The sequence below is a fragment of the Bison bison genome, unplaced genomic scaffold, assembly GCF_000754665.1.
Source record: "Bison bison bison isolate TAMUID 2011002044 unplaced genomic scaffold, Bison_UMD1.0 scf7180017864043, whole genome shotgun sequence".
Lineage (NCBI taxonomy): Eukaryota > Metazoa > Chordata > Mammalia > Artiodactyla > Bovidae > Bison > Bison bison.
In genome coordinates, this window is record NW_011494615.1 from 8,412,981 (window position 1) to 8,418,877 (window position 5,897).

At 44.6% G+C, this 5,897-nt stretch overlaps 1 non-coding gene across 1 annotated transcript; it reads left to right on the top strand.

Annotated features, from left to right (window-relative positions):
- Positions 1-2,516: 2,516 nt before the first annotated feature.
- TRNAG-CCC lies at positions 2,517-2,589 on the top strand. The gene has a single exon. It is a non-coding gene; the product is annotated as a tRNA-Gly (tRNA).
- Positions 2,590-5,897: the final 3,308 nt, after the last annotated feature.

Below are 5,897 nucleotides of genomic sequence, written 5' to 3' on the forward strand. Positions count from 1 at the left end.
CCCTAAACACTGGACTACCAGGTGATTCTCCAATGTCAAGTAATCCTGTTGGGAAAATGTTTCTCTCACCAGCTGGGCCTGGGGCTGGGCTGAAAGTAGGGAGACACTGATTAGGGTCACCCCCCCAGAAACAGAGCAGACCCTGTGGTCCTTGCCCCCTCCCACACCATGTCCTTTGCCTGCCTTTTGTCTGTGGAAAACTTTAGTCAAATAATAAGTTTAATCAGAGATGTGAGAAATGCGGAAACAAAGGAAAACAGTCAAAGGAGACCAAATAATAATGCAGTGATTAAGCTAAGTCAAGGACCTTTAGTTCTTTCTCCAGGGCTATAGATAGTACTCTGAGCCATATCCTGTGAGCTGTCTTATAGATACCAAAACACCAGGTGGAGAAGTTAACTATATGATGACCAGACTGTACCCAGGACATGAGCTGCCACAATTCTGAGAATTGGCCTCAAAGAAATGGGAACAAATGGCCCTGGAACTGAAGATTAACTGTACCTAAAACAAGATGGCGCTGGTCAGACCATCGATGACCATTTTCAAGATGACTGTCAGAGATGACTGTGCTGTTTCTGCATGGAGCCACCACCCCTGCACTCTGGGTATAAAAACCCTTGCCCCACAGGTTGCCTGGGGATCGAGGGATGAAGGAGAGAGTCGGCCTTTGGACAGATGTCCACCCTCCCTGCTTCCCCAGTTGCCAGCATCTGAAATAAAGCAAACTTTGTGGCTCAGCTGATAAGAATCTGCCTGCAATGTGGGAGACCTGGGTTCAATCCCTGGATAGGGAAGATCTCCTGGAGAAGGGAAAGGCTACCCACTTTAGTATTCTTGGGCTTCCCCAGTGGCTCAGCTGGTAAAGAATCCGCCTGCAATGTGGGAGACCAGGGTTTCAATCCCTGGATAGGGAAGATCCCCTGGAGAAGGGAAAGGCTACCCACTCCAGTATCCTGGCCTGGAGAATTCCATGGACTGTATAGTCTATGGGGTCGCAAAGAGTCGGACACGACTGAGCAACTTTCACTTCTTTTCTTTCCTTTCCACCAACCTGGTCTGTTCATTGGCTTTTGAGCAGCAAGCAGCTGGACCCCACACACCTTTCAGTGACCTTTGAACCCTGAAAGTCACTGGTTTTGAAAGGAAAGACATTCAACCTTTTTGCCATTTTTTCAAGTAGGTTGACAGAATGATTTCAACTCAGTTCTTCCTTTCTTTATATGTTTCAACTAAGTCTGGGTTTTAATAGAGACTAAACAGACATGTTTGTTCCTCTTGCTAGTGAGTAGTCAATATTTGCAGTATCTGAGGACTGCATACTGCAAGCAAATGCCAGAGGTTTGGACCTATTTCGGACATGAATAAAAGCCGGCCCATTTTAACTATTGCTGGCCCCTTGATCTCCCGGAGCCTTATCTGAGACGCAGGAGTGACTCTGTGTCAGAAGCACAGATTCTGAAGCCAGAACACCTGGCTTTGCATCCCAGATCTGCCATTTCTAGCTGTGTGACTTTTGGCAACTAACTTAAACTCTCTGTGCCCTGGATTCCTCGTACACACACACACACACACACGTATGTATAACTGAGGGCTTCCCAGGTAACGCTAGTGGTAAAGAACCCACCTGCCGATGCAGGGAGACGTAAGACACGCAGGTTCGATCCCTGGGTCGGGAAGATCCCAGAAGAAAGGCACACCAACCCACTCCAGTGTTCTTGCCTGGAGAATCCCATGGATAGAGGAGCCTGGCAGACTATAGTCCATGGGGTTACAAAGAGTTGGACGTGACTGAAGCGATTTAGCATGCATGCTTGTATAATTGAATCACTTTACTGTTACTTTGAAATACTGTAAATCGACTATAATAGAGAAAAAAGAAATCCCTGACCTCTGGAGCTGACATTCCAATGCTCTTGGTTGTAGACTCAGACTTACCATGAAGGTCACGGCCACAAGCTCCTCTATTGCACTGCTGCTGCTGCTGCTAAGTCGCTTCAGTCATGTCTGACTCTGTGCGACCCCATGGACGGCAGCCCACTGGGCTCCCCCGTCCCTGGGATTCTCCAGGCAAGAACACTGGAGTGGGTTGCCATTTCCTTCTCCAATGCATGAAAGTGAAAAGTGAAAGTGAAGTCGCTCAGTCGTGTCCGACTCCTAGCGACCCCATGGACTGCAGCCTACCAGGCTCCTCTGTCCATGGGATTTTCCAGGCAAGAGTACTGGAGTGGGGTGCCATTGCCTTCTCCAGTGCATGAAAGTGAAGTTGCTCAGTCATGTCCAACTCTTTGCGACCCCATGGACTGCAGCCCAGTAGGCTCCTCTGTCCATGGGATTTTCCAGGCAAGAGTACTGGAGTGGGGTGCCATTGCCTTCTCCCCTCTATTGCACAGGCCCTTCCAGAAGCTCAGTGAGGGTCCCTACCAATGCCTTTACATTTCTTGCCTAATTTTGTATTCATAATTGTATGTTTTCTTTCTTCAAGAGGACCCTCAAAACTGCAAAAGCCTGGGACTTCCCTGGTGGTCCAATGGTTAAGATTCTGTGCTCCCAATGCAGGGGGCCCAGGTTCAATCCCTGGTCAGGGAACTAAATCTCCCACACAGCCCACCTTAGAGTTCTCAAGCCACAAGGAAAGATCCCGCACTCCCCAGCAAAGGTTGAATATCCTGCAGGCCGCAACTGAGACCCTGTGCAGCCAAAAATAAATAAATGTGAACAAAGACTAGGACCTGAACCTAATATTCTTCTCTACAGTGGCCTGGATCCAGCGTCCAAGCCAGAGCCAACCCATATTTATCAAAATATCATGTAACAAGTATTCCGATTTTTTTTTCCTCTCACAATGTACCTACTACTCAGGTATCTGCAATACACATGCAAATATAATTTCTAACCTGCCCCCATGGAGTGGCCTGTTTGGACGGCAAACAAGACTTTGCTCTGTCTAAATGCCTCTGTACACAGAGCATGCGCAGCCCACCTCACCCCCACCCCCCACAGCTGATTTGGGAAAACACGAATTTGTCAATAGGCACAGCCATTAAAGACCCACGCAGAAAATTTACTTTATAGGTTCTAAGTCCCTCTTGAAAAATGTTTGCTTTTTCAACTGGGAATACATAAGCAAGTAGATTTTATTTTAAATGTGGACCATTTTATTTTTTTTTTGAAAGAAGAATAAAGTTTATTAGATCGGGGTGGGGGTGGGGAATCACTGAGAGTACAGCAAGCTGGCTTCCTGATAATGGGGTAGAGGAACTCCGGATGGCGGTCTTTGGTCTGCTTTAATAGCTGGGGGACAAAGCAAAGGGACAGGGTCTTGCGAGTCATTTGCTGATTGGATGAGGTACATAAACATTCTGTATATGAGTCAGGAGAAGAGTAGGACAAATACCTTTCCTCTCGTAGGATAGGAAGGGGACAGGCCTCCATAGTACCACAATGGTTACAGCAGGCAGAAAGGTCCCTAAGAGTCTTGTTTTTTTCTGTTGCTGAATTTCCAGACCCTTCATGTTTATCTTGTTCTTTTCTCTTCAAGGCACCACAAGAGCCACTGTAATCAGGACTGCCCCCAGGATGTGGGCCGTTTTTAAAGTCTTCATTGATTTTGCAATATTGCTTCTGTTTTATATTTTGGCTTTTTGGCCCTGAGGCATGTAGGATCTTAGCTCCCCAACCGGGGATCCAACCCGCAGTTCCTGCAGTAGAAGGCGAAGTCTTAACCACTGGACCACCAGGGAAGTCACCTAAGCAGGTAGATTTTAAATAGTTGGTTTCATATCACTTATCTTGTGCTATTTATTGCCATTATGAAAAAAAAAGTATAAAACACAATTCTCTGTCATATAGATTTCTGGGGGGAATTACATGCAAAATTAATTTACTCTTTAAGCCAGACAGCATATATAATTACCTGCTGTTGTTAGGACTGCAGTTTTAAAAACTTCTGGGAATAGCAATGCGTGAAAAAGGAAAGATTTCAAATAATGACTCCATTGGCTTTGGTTTATTAACTCTGATATTAAACTACTCTATAGATAGCATACTTGTTCCAGGAATTAATTATATTTAACCTTCTCCATGTATCCAAATGCCCACAAAACTTTCAAAAATTGTGCTGGGCAATCTTGCTTTTAAACATGCCTTTCAAGTGTTGGGGGTAAGGAGAGATTGCAAGCTTGGGACTGACATGCACACATTGCTATATTTAAAATAGATAACCAACGAGGATCTATTCTATGACACAGGGATTCTTCTTAATACTCTGTAATAACCTAAATGGAAAAGAATAGATGCATGTATATGTTTAACTCAATCATTCTGCTATACACCTGAAACTAACAAAGCATTGTTAATCGACCTGGTCACCCTAACTCTACCGCAGGTCACGCTGGGTCTAGCTGTCTCCCTGTAGAGACAGGTGTTTACTGAAGGATTAACTACCAGTCACCAACGGACCAATATTTCCTATTGAGTTAGATTGACTAAGCCCATTGCCAAGGATTTCATTCTATTCACTGAATCATGCTGGAGCTCATTAGCTAATCAGCAACTGGCCATTAGTGCGCTGGGGAAGAAATAAATGAGAGTTATAACCATATCCCAAGCAGAGGAAAACAAAGGACATGAACATGCCCAAAAGCCAGGGAGTGTTTCAAGCACAGGCGTGATGCCACATTTTTAACGTTGGCTGCACTGGCTCATCATTGCCCCCTTGGGCTTCTCTAGTTGCAGCACCCAGGCTTAGTGGTCCTGACTAGGGATCAAACCCGTGTCCCCTGTGTTGGAAGGTGGACTCTTAACCACTGGACCACGAAGCAAGTCCTTGTTTTTTTTCTTAATTGAAGTATAGTTGATTTACAATGTGGTGTTAGTTTCTGGTGTATAGCAAAGTGATTTAGATATACATGGAATTCCCTGGTGGCCCAGACGGGAAAGCGTCTGCCTGCAATGAGGGAGACCAGGGTTCAATCCCCAGGTCGGGAAGATACCCTGGAGAAGGAAATGGCAGCCCACTCCAGTACTCTTGCCTATAAAATTCCATGGATGGAGGAACCTGGTGGGCTACAGTCCATGGGGTCGCTAAGAGTCGGACACGACTGAGCAAATTCAGTTTCAGATATACATACATATTTGTACATCTGTACATATAAAAGGAGTGTATGTATAAGATACATATATATTCTTTTCCATCACGGTTTATTACAGAATACTGAATATAGTTCCCTGTGCTATACAGTGCTACCTTGTCATCTCAGAATCTCTTTATTTAACATCTGCTACTGGGACTTCCCTGGCAGCCCAGTGGTTAACACTCTGCGATTCTACTTCAGGGGGTGTGGGTTTGATCACTGACTGAGGAACTAAGGTCCCACATGCCAAGTGGTGCTGCCAAATAAATAAATAAGTTAAGTATACCTGGTGGCTCAGACAGTAAAGAATCTGCCTGCGATACAGGAGACCTGGGTTCGATCCCTGGGTTAGGAAGACTCACTGGAGAAGGGAATAGCTACCCACTCTAGTATTCTTGCTTGGAGAATTCCATGGACAGAGGAGCCTGGTGAATTACAGTTCATGGGGTCGCAAACACTTGGACACAACTGACTGACTAACACTCTCACACACAAGCATATCTGGATGTTAAAAAAATCCAACAACCAAAGTTTGGAAGAAATGCAATCTACCCTACAGTCAAAAATTATTAAGCTCTTTCAATATTTTCAGTAATATCACAGCTGGAAACATAAAATTATTTATAGTGTATGAGAGCTGTGACTGTAGAATGATATATTTTGATCTTGAAAAAATAAAAATGATGCTTTATGAAATTTTAATAACTATTTAATCCTTTATGAAAAAATGTAGACTGCTTGGGGAAAAGCATGTGAAGATTC